The 16,848-nt window shown below is 33.1% G+C and overlaps 1 long non-coding RNA gene across 1 annotated transcript in view; it reads left to right on the top strand.

Moving 5' to 3' along the window:
* LOC133093210 (uncharacterized) overlaps positions 1-16,848 on the top strand; it is a 113,505-nt gene that overhangs the window by 15,052 nt on the left and 81,605 nt on the right. Inside the window, exon 2 of the long non-coding RNA XR_009701252.1 lies at positions 12,033-12,092. This is a non-coding gene — a long non-coding RNA (uncharacterized LOC133093210). The remainder of the gene's footprint in view (positions 1-12,032; positions 12,093-16,848) is intronic.

Below are 16,848 nucleotides of genomic sequence, written 5' to 3'. Positions count from 1 at the left end.
CCATTAGCTACTGAAAATCTTAACACCTCCAAGAAGACAGTCTAACCCTCATTAAAGTCAAAACAGAAGATCCTCATCAGTTCCTGCAGAGAAGAGGTAACAAAGTTTAGGTGACAACCATGGTGTTAAAATTAATATGTAGGGACTTCCCTGGTGGCGCAGTGGTTGAGAATCCGCCTGCCAATGCAGGGGACACGGGTTCGAGCCCTGGTTCAGGAAGATTCCACATGCCGCGGAGCAACTAAGCCCGTGCACCACAACTACTGAGACTGCACTCTAGAGCCCGCAGGCAACAACTACTGTGCCCGCGCGCCACAACTACTGAACCTGCGTACCTAGAGCCTGTGCTCCGCAACAAGAGAAGCCACTGCAATGAGAAGCCCGCGCACCACAAGGAAGAGTAGCCCCCACTAACCACAATTAGAGAAAGCCCCTGCACAGCAATGAAGACCCAATGCAGCCAAAAATTAAAAAAAAAAAAAAAAAAACCAACCTGTACTTAAAAAAAAAAAAAAATTAATATGTAACTTTTAGATCAAAGATTTACTTTATTCCAACTTTCAGAGAAATAATCTTACTTCCATTAAGCAAATTATATGCTATGTTGAAAATAAGTTGAGACTGCCAATTGGAAATACAATAGACTAGCAGAATTCAAATGAAAATGTATTATTATAAAAAATTTCATCTCATAATATAGTTTTCAAATGGGTTTAGTTACAGTAATAGATAGCATTTATGTGTTCTTAAAATGCTTTGATCTAATGTGTAGCTTTCCTTTTAATAATGGATAAATTTTCAAAATATTGAAGAGAGAGGGACAGGACATCCTAAAAGTGACTGAGATAACATTTGTTCATTCCTGTTCATTGACGGTATCCTTTTGATAAAGTGAGTGGAAAAGGACTGATTAGTTATCAGAAAATATGGGTTTAGCTTAGGTTACTCTCTTGTTGACCACAAAACTTGTCTGAGTTCTTAGTTTTTATCCATGATAACCACTCTATACACTGCATAGAGTTATTCTGAGGACCAAATTATAATATTTCAGCATACAGAGAGAGAAGTCTGAAATACTCTTGAGGTCTCTCCAGTATTTTTATACTATGACCTAGCTCTACTGACTTAATCCCCATGTCCTATGTTGTGTCTTTTTGATCACTCAAAAGCTCTGTAAAGGAATCTTGGTACCCAGGCTACCAGTCTCAATTTTCACCACCTGGGGGAATGATACAGTTTTTGCATTTTAGTAAAGTAAAATACTGGGACAGTGATAAGGATAAAGAAAGAAAAAAATTGTATTCTATAATTGGTTGCTTTTTTCCCACATTGCAATTCTTATTATATCATACCAGTCTACTTAAAACCATCCATTAATATTTTATAAATCTCTTGGCATTTATTTTGGTATTTCTTCAAAGTTATCTTATGAATCTGTGATTTGAGGATTAGGCTGAAAATGTGTAATGATTAGGTACTCTTCTTAAAGTTTGCTTGCTGAATTCAAATAAAACCACAATTCTGTTTTGTTTGTTTTTTTTCTGATAAAATTTAAAGGCTAACTCCCACCAACTTTTAAATAATATGCAATTGAAGGAAAAAATTGTTTTGTTTGTTGATTTTTTTGGGGGGAAGGTATTCCTCAAAACCATTTCTCCTACCTTGTAGGATCGTACTACAAAAGGACTAACTGTTTAGGACACATAACTTATTATTTAAACAAAGCAACAAAAATTTTAAAAAAAGGAAAGTTAAGAGTGAAAACAACTCTGGGGCTAAGTTTGTGTACGTAATAACTGGGTAAATCCTTTGGTGAAGTACATTGGGTAGTTACAGGGATTTGATATGTAAAATAGAGTGAATTTCATATAGGCATGATTTGAACAGCCAAAATATTTATGATTAAATAAAACATTTCCCAATTAGGGGTTATGGGCATACGTTAAAGTAAGAATAAACTTTGTCAAGTGTCTCGAAAGTCCTGAACGATTTGGTGGATAATCAGTCAAAATATTAGGATGAATGAGTATGTGTGAGAGTGTGTTTGGTTTGTTTGGTTTGTTTTCCTATCCTTTTATAACTCCTTTAAGAGGTAAGATGTATCTTCTGGTTCTTTTACAAGGGTAGGATTTTCATTCACCTCTACATTTTTTTTTCCAAAGAGAGAAACCTTAAGTTTCCAGATGTGTACAGAAAAGATTAAACATTTTAGCTACTATTTTATAATTTTTCCCTTGCTTGTCAAAAGCAATAATATTACCATCATTCAATGTGTATGATAATGTTGACAATTCAAAAGCTTTTGAGAACAAGCTTATTATTCATGGGAAATTTACAAATGACTGTTGATTCCCCTAGATTTCTAAAACAAAGCAAAATTAATTTTAGGTCCTACAGATCTAAGGTAACTGTCTGCAGCTTAATAAGCATCAGGAAGAAGATGAACTGAAAGGCAGGAAATACAATCTAGCAGTGAAATTTGTTCAGTTATGGAGGAAAGTTCCAACGGAAATGGTGGAAGTACCGGCTTACCAGCACTTTGGATAAGTGAAATCCAGCTGGACAAAGGGCTAAATTACATTCAGTAAGAATTTAATATTGCTCTAAAAATGAATGCCTCCCATATCGCTTATATTTATTTAATGAGTAGATTTCTGAGCTGAAACTTTGACATTTTACTGTCAGTTTTAAGTAAGTTGGGCAAATCAAGGTATGGAAATTGGACATATACAGTAAATGAAATTATTTTCTCCCTAGTAGGATTTGGTTGCTTATGAATATATAGCAGGTTCTGTAATACCCAGAGGTCCTTAGTTCCAGTAACACTGAGGATGTAGTAGATGTTTAGCAAACACATGTAATTAGTTAAATTGAATTGCAAATATGTATATAGTGCAGTCTTAAATTATGTTAGGAGAAGAACATGTTTGGTTTAGTGAAACAGATTTAGTCACAGTACAAAGCCTTAGACCTGACGACTTAAAATGTATCTTTAAATTGGTAGAAATGCAGAAGAACATGGCAGGTTAGAAATGATGGGATCATGACTTAGATTTGATTATAGCAAGATTGAGCTAAGCAGCTGTTGAGATTGGATAATGATATGTGAGTTTCTCATCAGGCCTGTAACATGTTTCCACTAATACAGATTAAGAATGTCTGGATGAACTAAAATCATCCCTGTGGCTTTTGCATAACATAATTAAGCCTTGCTAATGCAAGGTACTTTTATTAAGTGAAAAATGATGTTTATAAAGCTATGGAAATGGCTACAAGATCAATTGAACTAAGGACAAACGTTGGCACTCATAACAGTAATGCAAAAAAGAATTTGTCTATTTTTGTTATATAGAGTTTTCAGAACACAGAGTCTTGTTTATGTGACAGGCACACGAAGGATGGTTTCAATTATGCTGACCCTCTTGCTGGAGCTTGTGCACCAGGTGTCCAGACCACAAAATGGAAAATGCAATCTTTGTCTGCTTTACTTAAATACAGTACTGAGATCAGCCTGTCTTTTAAGTGCCTGATTGCTATTTAATTACAGAGAATTTCTCTTTAAACAGAACAACCCAACAACAACAAAAAGACAATACAGCACTCATTTCAGTCTCCTGCCCCTTCCTATCACATGGGTAGAATGTGATATATCTAATAACCTTATACTGCTGGGTTTATTAAGTGGTAGTCATTATCTGTTTTATAAAAGCTATCTTTAAAATATCTAATGGGAATATTTCTGTTGACTAATAAAAGCCAACTAAAACTATGAATGCAAAGTAATCATGTTCATTCTTAGAGCGTTTTTATGTAAGGATTTTAAAGTAACCGTGATGCGGTAAAAAAAACTGTTAATCTAGAGTGAAAAAATGGGAATTCAAATTCCAGCTCTGAAGATGTGGCATGCTATCTCTAAGCAAGTTTGTTAACTTCTCTGAGCCTAGATTGATCATCAGTAAAATGAGGCTAATAATTCCTACCCTGGTGGGCTGTTGAGAGAATTAAATGAGGTGATTTATATGAACCACCATCTTAAGAATATATTGATTGAATCTGATTTTGAGAAATAATTCACAAAAAATCTCTCAAAGGAGGGAATATGAAATAGATTAAATGATATTTTTGAGAAAATACTACGTTTGAAACTATCTTTTATTTATAAGATTGTTAATTTATCTTTAATTACAGAATAATTGTTTCCTCTTCTTTTTATCTCCTTTAAGTAAATTATTTAGCTATCTCTTCTCTAATATTTTGAGAGAAGGTGAATATTTTTTAATATTTATATCATACTTCTAAAAGTACTTCTTATTTTTATCTTACGTCCTTTTTTGAAGATTTAGAAAAGCTTTTTTTATCTTTCATTATCATATTTCACATCTAGTATTTCTGCCTTTATTAATTGTTTTTGAATAACCTGGCTCATGGGCCCGTTTCCTTGCCCTTAATTTTTGTAAATAAGGACTGGCTTAGATATGTAGGTGATTAACAGGGCCCAGATATTTATATTACTAGGTGTATTATTTAAGAGAAGGCAGAAATATGAACCTGCCAATTAGCAAACCATCAGGACCCTTTTATCTCTTCTTCACCATCTAGCCCTTCTAGCACCTCCATGGAAAATAGATGCTTAAGATGTGGCTGAAAACAGGTGTGAGAACTGAATGGTAGCATAAATTTGGTCAGTGAAACTTTCTTAACCATTATAACTTTTACCATTTTATTTCCTGTCAGAGGTTACAGTAATGTAGATATAAAACCAATATTTGTTTTCCACCATTCCACATTTATTTAGCACATTCCATGAGCAGGATAAGTAGGATAAGTTAGGTAAAGTGATAAAACGGAAAGGAAGACCCATATCTTACAAGTATTTTATTTTATAGTATGACAATAAATATAAAAATAGAAAGCAAGATATGAACAAATGGCAAACATATTGCAAACTATTATCAGAGAAGAACTATTATTCTTTTCAGTAAGTTTTGTACTTAACCAATTAAGAGTAAACATTCATTTTGAAGTAAATTGTTTTACCTTTTAAAAATACATTAGTGCTGAATAGTGAATTAAGATGAACTCAATGTCACTAAAAAAGAGACTTTTTTTTACAAGTGCTGTACTTAAAGTGCAGTTTTATTTAATAAATTATCATCCTTAACGAAAGACCTATTGTTCTATTAACCAATTGTCCTTACTTATTGTCTAAATTAAGTTGGTAGGTATTAAAGAACTGAAATAATCAAAATGTAGTTGAGTTCATCGAAGAATTATTGGAGGAGGAATTTTCATTATAGTTTTTAAACACATTTTATGAGTAGCTCTTTACACTAGGTCTTTACACTGGGTGCTTTCATACTTAATTATTATTGTTATTATTCCAATTTGGAGATTGGGAAACTGAGGCTGAGAAAGATCAAGTCAGTTTTCTCACAGTTAGTTTTCCAAGCCTAATGATCTTTGTAACTACACCCCTAGCAGGTGAGAGTTCTAAGAAAAACTAAATCCTATCCTTTTTCAATCTGAAATCTACCAGAAATTTTTATTATCTTAAGAGTTTTTCTCTGACACTGAAGAACTTATAATTACTGATATTCTTTCACTAGACTTATTCTTGAGGAATATTGCTTAGAAATAAAGCTAAATTAATATTTCCAGAAGAATAAATAACTTATAAGTACATAAGTTCACTACATTTATATAGTATGGATATATCATAATATATTAAAACATTGCCATATTATTAGATGTTTATATTGTTTCCATTACTTCATTATTTCTAACAACCCTGCAAGAAATACCACTGTTTTTGCCTTGTTTTGCAGAAGTGGAATTGCTAGTTAAAAGCTGAATTTTAAAATCACCCTTCAACAATTTTCTTGACAGTTTATACTTCTACCAACAATATCTTTAAGTCTCACTATTAAGAGAAAATGCAAGACATAGATCAATACGTAGAATTAATCATATGTATGTTAAAAACCACATATGTAATTTTGTAACATAATAACTTGAATGATGTACACTAAACTCTTACCTCTAGAGAAAGGAATAAAATTGAAGAACAGGAAGAAGGGAAACTTTCTTATATCAAATATGTGTGTATGGTTTGAATCTTTTGCAGTTAACATAAGTGTATACACTGTGTGTATTTTAAAAATTAAAATAGAGACTCAAATGTAATTAATGTAGAGGTACAAAGTAAATTTCAGAGTTGTAATATGACGGCATTCAGATTCAAATATGTCTGGGTGTATTTTACGGTCGGAGACTCATATGCACTAGCATGTGAACTTATTTCTGTAGGTAAAAATGGTAAAATAATAAAACTATCTCAGTTTCCAGAACAAATCATTTCCATCTGTACCACTGGATAAGTGTAGTTCTGACTCAACCACATGAGTAACATTACATATGTTTTGAAAAAACATTATGTGCTGAAGACCTGAAGCAATTCACATGCTTTGCCTATGGTTAGCTTTGGCAATAAGAAACAAGACAGCTAACAGAATTTTAAGCCATATCTAGAAATAGTGCCAATTGAAGTTAAGCTGAACATGCAGTTTATTTCAGTTGCTTTCCTTCTCCCTAAACTCTGAAGTTCAAAGTTTAACTTGGAGTTGTTTTCTCAAGTTTAGCTGTAGCCAAAGTCCATGAAATGGCTTATGTCTGTCAATAGTTGACCTAATAGATTTGTCCTGTGTTGACATTTTGTTCTTTTCATGCTAGACAGTTTATGTAATATAGGTGTATTATTTTCAGTGAGCTCTACCTTAAAATGAGATTAGAAAGTAAATCATGGAGAGTTTTAACAATTATTTGGAATATTAGGGGTTTTTGTAGGGTTTGGGGAGAAATCATTTGCACAGTAATTAATTCATTATTCTTCTTTATTCATTCCTGAATAAATCATTTATAAATGATTTATTTATAAATCATTTATAAATGATGAATAAAATAAAATGATGAATAAATTGATGAATAAATCATCAATCATTTATTGAACACCAACCATGTCAGTAGGGTTATCAAGACAAGACCAGTAGAGTGAGGTTAGAGGCATGAAATTAATGAATTCCATAAAATATTAGAGTTGCTATATGAGAACTTAGTACAAACAGGAGTAAAATAACCAAGAAGAATCCCTTCTACCAGGATGATCAAGGGATATTCATTTAAGTGGGGAAGGTCCAGCAGAATCTGGATGGATAGAGAGATTATTCATGGGTAGAGATGGGGCCATATTTCTGACATAATGCACTTTGAGAAGAGGAAAAAGAAAAAAACATCAAACAACAGGTCTGATATATGCTACTGCTAGAGCATGTAGATAGGGTTTGGTGAGAGATAAGAATGAAGATAAGGAGATAAAGGAGGGGTCAGATCTTGGAAATAATCAGAAGCCACACTAAATTCCATGGACTTCTTCCTTTGGGTAGTGAAGGCCTTTTAAAGGGTTGTAAGCAAGAGAGCAACTGGGCTGTACAGTTTTGAAAGAGACCTTTGGAGGCAGTGCAATGGAGGAATAGGGGAAGCACAATAAGAGGAACGATTCATTCAGGTAATACTGAGACATAAAATAAAGCCAGAGCACATTGGGGGTGGAGAAGGGTTGATGCAGGATTTGTTAAGGAAGTAGTATTGACAAGAGTGGGTCAGTGATAACATCTGGAAGATGTGGAAAATGCAGTAGCAAGTGTTGATTCTCAGGAGAGTCATGAGTCAATGAGTGGATGGTGATGCTACCCACCACAGGAATAGGAGGGGAGGTTTGGGAGTGAAGGTAAGGAGCTCAGTGTTTAGCCATGCTTTGTTTGAAGTGTATACGGGACAGCCAAGTGGAGATGCCAAGTAACCAGTTGAATATGTGGGTCTTCAGGTCAGAATACGGAAGTGGATTAAAGATATAGATTTGTTGGTCATCAGCAGTTAATAAATGGAGTGTTAATATTACTCATGGTGTTGAGAGGATAAAGAATAAAATTAGCAATAGTGATGTGAAGAAACATCACATTTAAGTGGAGGAGCCAGTAAAAACTTTTGCCGAAATAATCCATAAGATATCACAATTAAGAGTTTCTTAGGGACCTTTGTGAGGTCAGCTTCAGTAATGTAGTGGAAGTGGAAACACTCACACAGTAGCGCAGTAGAATTAAAAATAAATGGAAAAGTTCAAATGAACAAGTTCATATTCTTTTTTAAGAAGCTGAGCTGTGAAAGGGAGGGGAGGACATTAACTAGAGGGGCTCACAGGATAGAGAGATGTATTACTTGCCAAAATAAGAGATATATGAGCATTATTAACGATTTGTGGGAAAGGAGCTGGTAGAGCCAGAGGTTGAGAATATAGATATGCAATTACTCAAGAAGCACCTCGACACGATGCAGCAGAAATGGGAAGCTGGCTATTGTCCTTCCTATCAAGGAAACAGTGATTGATAAGGAAGGAATTATACTATTTGACAGAACATCTTGTTTACCATGACTTCTGTAACAAGTATTTTTAAACCTACATAGTCAAATGGCCAAAATAGTAGTCTTTCCTCCCATTCTCCTTCTGCCCGCCACGCACAAGTATGTCTGTCTCTCCCTAGACCTGTTTCAAAAAAAAAGCACTACAGTCTACCTCGTTACTCAAGCCCAAAACCTGAGACATCCTCTATTCTCTAAACAGTTCGTTCTCCAGACATCTCCACTGCATCTGCTTCTGTCATTTCCACTACTGCATTCTAGTTGAAAGCATCTATATGTTATGCTTGCACTGTAGATTGTCTTCTAATTTTCTCCCTGCTTCTCTAGAGCCATCCCACCCCAACTCCTGCATCTGTTCTCCACTTAGCAGCCAGAATAATGCCATTGAAAGGTTAATCAAGTCATGTTATTCTCTGGCTTAAACTCTCTATAACTCATAGTGGGCATGGGTACATGATGACTACTATCATCATTATTAGGATTTTCCTTCCCCTTTCTCTTTTAGTGGCCCCTTTTCTTTCCTTTAACTATCTAGCAAAGACATTATTAAAAGAAATTGGTCATCTTATTTCAAACATATAGTAACTGATAAACTTGTGGCAAATAGAGTTAGCATCAATGTGGCTTGTTTCTGTCATAAGCACTTGGCCCCTAGTTAATGCCTTGTTTGAATGAATGGGAGTGAAACATTGTTTCTATCACATGCTTTATTGGACTCTCCAATTCCCAGTCATAAGTAAGATAATACTTATAAAAGATAATCTTTGACACTTTTTTCTAATCAGACAACAGATAATATCAATGCATGCACCATTTGTTTCAAGGATATAAATAAGAATTAAGTTTTTAAGTAAAGAAAGAAATAGAACAAAAGAAGGACACTCTGATATTTGATATTTTGAAAAATTCAAGTCTTACAACCAAGATTTATATAATGGTAGTTATTAGAAATAAGAGCATAACATATGACAATAAGCTGTGAGGTTTTTCTTAGGAATGCACTAAATTTAATTCCAAAAGTGGAAGGCATTTCAGAAAAACCTGTAGAGATCTCATCTATTGGAAAAAGTTTACTCCAAGGAAGGTAGAAGGAAGTTGGCCAAAGATAATGGTTACAAACCTTGGTGGTGCAATTGATTATGTTTCCTAAATGTCATAATTCTGGAAAGATAGTATCTTTATTTTTAAAATTTTTATTATTGTTATTATTAGTATTTAACATTTTAAAATTTTATATTGGAGTATAGTTGATTTACAATGTTGTGTTAGTTTCAGATGAATCACAGCAAAGTGATTCAGTTATACATATATATAATCTATTCTTTTTCATATTCTTTTCCCATATAGGTTATTACAGAATATTGAGTTCCCTGAGCTATACAGTAGGTCCTTGTTGATTATCTATTTTATATGCAGTAGTGTATATATATTAATCCCAAATTAGGAGTTTGAAATTAAGATAGTATCTTTAAATGTTGGATGGAGTTGGTCAGTAGAAGCAGAAGACACAGACTTCAAGTTCAGACAATTCTGTGAATATATATATATTACATATGTATTCAATAATCTATATTATTATAGTATTTTATATAGTAGCATTTTATTTTTGTGATATCTGCCATAAAACGCCCCTTAGATGCTAAGTTAATGAGAATAAAAGAAACTCTTCTTAGCTTAGCTGTGAAGTTGTGGAAGACCTGGAGCTAGTAATTAAGGGGTATTAACCAACTTGGGTTCTATCAGTAATCAAGTATATGACCATGGGCCATGCTCTTGTCACCTCTTCTTTAAAATGAAGGGAACAATTCTCCTCAGGCTTCCTCTGATGTGTCTATTCTACAATTTGATTTTTTTTTTTTTTTTTTGGGCGAAGTGATTCACTAATTCAGTATATTGAATGTCATATTAAGGGAGTCTATGGGGAATCTGAAAGTTAACTGCTAAAACAGAAGCATTCTTAAGGGACCTGAGACAGTAGCCACATTCACAGACTGGGCTGTCTATCTCAAGGGAACCTAACCAATAATCATTTTATATTTAATAAACATTTTGTATATATCTGTGTTAATTGTGTTAATTTTAGGCAGAACTGTAATTTTAGGCAGAACTTTGGCTCATGTTTAGTACGTTATTTTGGGCTCTTTGTTTATATTTCCAAAGTCGTCAAGATAATGCAACTAAACAGGAAAGTAATTACTTATATCTTATTGGTAGGAGGCATGAAAATGGAGTAAGAAAGGTGCTTTAGTAGTCTAGAAATTCAATCTTTTGTGCTTAAACTATGTCATCCTATTTTGCAAATGCCTACTATAAGCAGAACACTGAACTCATTACTAAATATGAAACAGTAGTTAAATTATTTGCAGAACGGATCTCAAGGTCTTTATTTTGTTCTTCCATGTGGAATCTATTTACTCATTTGCACATGTGGAACTTTTAACTCTACAGCATGCTTTTAAGCTTCACACTGAGTCTGAAAGTTGAGACAGATTCAGATCAGTAAGCAAATAAAAGATTCCCTTTAAAATAGTCAATGGAAAAAATGTATTCTTTTCAATTTTTGAAGGATCTGTCTTTGCACAAAATATCTATCTACATGTCAAAGATATTCAGATGTTTAGCTATGTATTTTGTGGGACAAATGTATTTCAAGGGTTAAAAAAGAATATTCATTGGAAAGCAGGCTTGCCTCATAATAGAACTGCATTCTAAAATCTTGGTATCCTGGTTATATTTGCATTCTATATCATTTATATGGAGGGAAATGTATATTCAATACTTTAATGAGTAAATATAAGTAGAATTAAGTTTCATGAAGGCAGGTCCTTTTATCTGTCTTGTTCATTATACAGTGCCCAATTCAGTGCCTGGTATATATCAGACCCTTAATAAATGTTTTAAAATAACACCATGGAAAAATATAACTAAAGCCTTGAGATTTAACATCTGGTCATTAGTACTGCCTCTAAGCTAAGATCTTAGCCAAGCCATTTCTCCTTCACTGGGTCTCATTTTCCTCATCTTTTAAAAATAAAGATTTTTTTTTTTTTTGATTGATGAGTGGTCTCCTGGTTTTATGAAAGTACTTAGCAATTATAGTATATATCTGAATACCTTGTAATCCCTACCTTAAATATTTTTCCGCAGGTGATATAATTGCCAAACTTATCAATTAGCTCATGGATGTAAAAATTTCATGATATAGATTTTGTCCTATCACACTAAAACACCACAGTGCAATTTTACCCCACAGAAAGTTTGCATTGAAAAATAAGAACAGAGTGGTGCAGTCTCTTGACTTTAAGCGAAGTATAAACTCAGAGTCAGAATGAATTATTTCTCGTGCACTAAGGTGCATGAAAGGTGGTGTGTGAATAAATAAAAGGGCATGGTACTTCCTGAGTTTAGACAATATTCATATTACATGAAAATCCCAAGTCTGGCTGTATCCTTGTGGAAATTTGGAACAGGTATACTCAAATATCATGTGGAATTAATATATTATAAAATGATGTATAGAGTATGTGTTACTGATCCTCCTCAATTGCTCTCATTTTCAGATCTTTAGGAATTTTACTGGGATAATTGTCCAAATGAAATTCGAAGCATCTATCCAAATGGTAAGTAGAACTATTTATTATATCACCATATTTTTTCATCTGTAATTAATATAATTTTCTGAGTATTGAAATGAGAAATATGAATTACTATTCTTCACTGATATTTTAAGTCTTTTTTTTAAAGGAGAATTGTGAAATAACTTGCTTTTCTTTTTAAATTATCATACTGGAATGCAAATATATGGCATGTAAACTTGGGGACTATTGATAACTCTCTTCTAAAATCTGGAATAAAGTAGTATCTGGAAATTAATAGATCTGCTACAAGCAAATATAGATAGGTAGGATTGTATATAGAAATATGCTTATAAAGTTCTTTTTCCAGATAATTATGTTTATGTTCTTATATTAAAATTATAAAATATAATTTATGGGCTTAAATAGATGCATAAATTCTGTACCTCATACATTTTGACGTCTGAGTAAACTGGTCTAAACTTACTCTGGAATCATCTTCATTAAGAGTTTATTTCCTCAAGTTTTGAGATGGGAGAAATGAAGTCATTATTCTTCTTGTTTATAAGCGCTTGGCAGGAACTAAGGACTGTCATCCTTGAAACTTGCTTCTAAAGTTTGTGGTAATCATGGTGTTAGCCAGATGGGCTCTTAGTCCTTTCACACTATTGAATATAAGGGAGATGTCCAAAATACAGATAATTTTACCTCTGACCTCATGATACAAGGAAAGTGCTTTAAAATTGCATTTATTATATTTTCTCATTACACATATTATATTTACAATGGACAGATATTAAATGAAGATAAATTTAAATAAGAATAAAACAACCATATTCGTACCACCTAAGTATAACCAGTTAACCCTTCGTATAAACCGTGAATGTTTTCAGTATGTGAACACACATCTTTTTGCAGGAATTTGAAAAGTGAGAGGGATAACAATGTAAAATTTAGGTTAACCCCATTTACCCCCAAATGACTCTGCAACCTGGGTTTGAATCACTTGCGCTCTCTCTGCATGACTTTGGGCAAATTCTTACTGTCTCTGGGCCTTCCTTTCCTTATAGGAAAAATGGAGCTAATAATCCATACCTAGTTGATAAGTTTGTCTTGAGGATTAAATAAGTTAATACAGATAAAGTGCTTAGAACAGTGCCCAGATGTTGCAAAATTATCCATAATATTTTAATTGTTTTTTTCTGCAAAGTCAGGTAGATAATATAAATTTGTACATTTTTTTTCTGTATCCTGATACTTCATTTAGCTCTTTATTAGTTGTGATTATTTTTCAGTTGGTTCTTTGTGGTTTCAGGCTGAAAATCATATTATCTGAAAATAGAAATGATTTAGTTTATCTTTTCCTTTTTAATGTCCCACACACTTTTAAATTTCAAGTTCACCACTTATTGTCTTGACTACAGCTTTTAGTTCAACGTTAAATAACGGTGAATAACTTCTTCCTAGTTTTATTGGGAATGACTCTCATGATGGTATTAAAGTATGATGTTGACTGAGTTTTATTCCTTGTCATGTTAAGAAGTTATCTTATTCTTAATGAACTAAATTAGATCAGAAATTTCTGTTGATGCTCTATAAATCTTGAGATATACAAATATTTTTTGAATCTGTTGAGAGGATGATTTGGTTTTCCCTTCTTCATCAGGTGACTTGCTAATTTTATGTTATCCTTGAATAGCTGGAAGCTTATTCTTTTCTTACATACTTTAGTTCAATATTCTTTTAATTTAAGAGGGAATTTGAAAGAATGCTCAAAAGTGAGGATGGTCTATAGTATTTTTTTATTGCTTTCCTTCTTTTTGGTACTGTTAAGGAAGTTACATTTACATTAGAATCTTTACAATATTCTCTGTGGATATATTTTCTCTTTTCTAATTTGTTAATTCTGCTGAATACCTAATCTATTTCTCATTCCATTTTTTAAATTCTGAGATTTATTTCTATCAAAATTTTTCTAAGTGTATCCTGGATTGTTTATGATAAGGTTTTAATATAATCAACTTTTTAAAATGTTTGGAGAATGTTTTAAAACAATATGTAATCCATGTCATATACTAAGTCAAATAGAGTTCTGTCACTAGTTGGTGCAAATTCTACTGGACAGAGATGGGGCTAGTTGGTGCAAATTCTTAGAAAGCCCAAGTGATTCATTGGATTTACAATCTAGGCACAAAGCTGCCAAACATAAGCTGGTGAATTATGTGAGTCACACTTATTTAGGAAGGTGAGTCTTTCGGGAATGGGAAAGATTAACTACAACGGGGGTAACACTAGGGCCAGAGATAAGAATTAAAGATCTATTTAGATCCAGCATTAGGATCTTTTAGGAATCTGACTTTTAGAAATACTCTCTTGTCGAAAAAGAAAATGTTTAATATCCTTGTTCTTTCCCAAGGCTATTCCCTCTATATTCCACTTTTCCTTCATCCAGAAAATTTACTCTATCAGATTTTCTTCTCAGTACTTTTTGACCCTCTATGACAATAACCTGTTAAATGTCTAGTATAATGGCTTTGGTGAGTTCTCTTATTGCCCTTCCCTTTTCTTTTTAACATTTTTACTGTAGCTTGTAAAAGCCAAGATAAATTTCTGCCAGAATTTGATATTCAGTGTTTATCCAGCCATCCATCAAACATTTAGTGAAAATCAGCTATGCACTAGGAACTATGCTAAGAAGTAGAAAATACTGTCTTCCAGAACAGCTAGAATGTTTAACCCCTATACTCAAGAGATCTTAATCTTCTGCTTGAACTCGCCAAGGTTCAGTATCTCCAGTTGGCATAGTATATTTTTAATTTGATAACCCAAAGATACCCACAACTGTAATAAGCTCTGTCTTTCTCTCTAAACTGCACCTCCTACCATTCGTGTCCTTGTTGATTGTAATCTACTAGGCTCTTAATATATAATCTTTATTGAATTATTATTTTATGCTAAAGTCTTTGTCCTATCCCTAACTGACTTTCATCAAAATCCTATTGATCACATCTTTACATTTGTCCCAAACTTCTCTTTATCTTTGTATCTATTACCTTAGTTTTAGAACCACAAAATCTGCTCCTTGATTTTTTTACAACCTCCTAACTATTTCTGTATTCCTCCTTCTCTTGTCCACCAACCACAGTGCCATCAAGGTTCTTCCTGAAATTTGTGTGGAATTAATGAGATAGTCACCCATTCAAAATTTTTATGACTTTGCATTGCTTAGAGGAAAAAGCCCAAACTCCTCAGCTTGCCATTTGCTTTTCTTCACAACTTGGTACCAAGTTCATTTCTTCTCAATTTATTTGCCATCCCCTCTCCCCACTCCAATGAATTTAATCACATTTGATTACTGTGTATTATGGTTTCTTCATATTTAGACCATTTTCTGACACGTAGAGGGTATTCAAATGGTGTTTGCTGATCATTATTTTGAGAAGACTCAGGTTTATAATAAGCAGGAGCTTGTGATCTCCTGGGTGGGTCAGACTGAAGAGATATTGTTTAATTTGGTAACTTATGGGAGCCTTTGAAGTTTCATATTAGGGGAATACCATAGGAATGGGAACCATATATGTGACTTAGAAATGATCTAGTCTGGGCTGTGTTTTCTGGATGTTAAATTGAGGCTTGAAGTATCAGAGATTTATTCAGTATTATAGCTACAGCTGTTTAATACTCTGAGGTTGACTACTTCCAAATCTGTGGAAACTAAAGTAAACCATAGTTTGAATCCTGAGTAAGAGTTTAAGAGACATGATTAATTGTAACTATTATATGATGCAAGTAGATTATCCTGGTTTGATTCAAAATGGTTGTATACATAGACCACCAAATAATTCACCTCCAAGTCTATATTATTATGATTTTTCCTGATATTCATATTGAAGTATTTATGATTTTGTAATTGTCAGTGTCCTTTGTTTTGAAGAATGTAATTGGATATTTGATTCTTAAACTCAAAGAGTAAGGCTGAGCTGGCTAGAAATAGGAAAGTCATGAGGATGTCGTGGAAAATTTGAGATGGAGAGATTGACATCAAGACTGAATGAATTTAGCAGTTATTTCACACAACTTGAATCAAGTAGTTGGTTTTGTTCTGCTTGTCTTCATCATATGAAAAGCAGCCAAGCTAGGTTTTTCTTATGATATTTTTGTTTAGTTAAAAATTTTGAACCAAATGTTAAGTCTCTGTAATTATCCTTGATAAATTTTAACTGCCTGGTCTTAGTCACTTCTTTCCAAGTGTCAAGGTTTGTTAACTCTTAATAGTGTCATATGTAGTATATTTCACACACATTGTCAATGACACAGTCTTTGAACACTTGCTAGATTGTTTTGACTATTTCAATAATGAAGGAAACTAAATTGAATGTACTATGGTTGCACTGATTTATCAACCACTGTTGAAGAAAACATTATTCTCAGTTGACCTAGTTACTATCAAGACATTCTTTTCCTATATCTTGGGAAGTAAGAAAATCTTCAGCTTTCAACTTCTGTCAGGAGGGGAGAAAATGAATTTTTCTTTGTAGCTTTGTTTTTATTTTACACATTTCTCTTGACTTTACAGTTTCATGAGCCTTATAAGCCCTAGGAATTTATATTTAGTTTTATATTTAAACTTTGAAAAAAAATTGAGGTCCGAACTAAAGGTCTGCAAACACTTTTTTCTTCTAAAAAGGGGCTCTAGTGTTCAAGGTTGACAAATATGATGTGACAGCTAATAGCTTAAAATGGTTCTAGCTTTCCAAATTTAGAGTGAGTTCCGATTGGGAAAGGGTGGGCTTCTGTATAT

This window comes from Eubalaena glacialis, chromosome 6, assembly GCF_028564815.1.
Source record: "Eubalaena glacialis isolate mEubGla1 chromosome 6, mEubGla1.1.hap2.+ XY, whole genome shotgun sequence".
Lineage (NCBI taxonomy): Eukaryota > Metazoa > Chordata > Mammalia > Artiodactyla > Balaenidae > Eubalaena > Eubalaena glacialis.
This window is presented reverse-complemented; position numbering and strand designations above follow the sequence as displayed.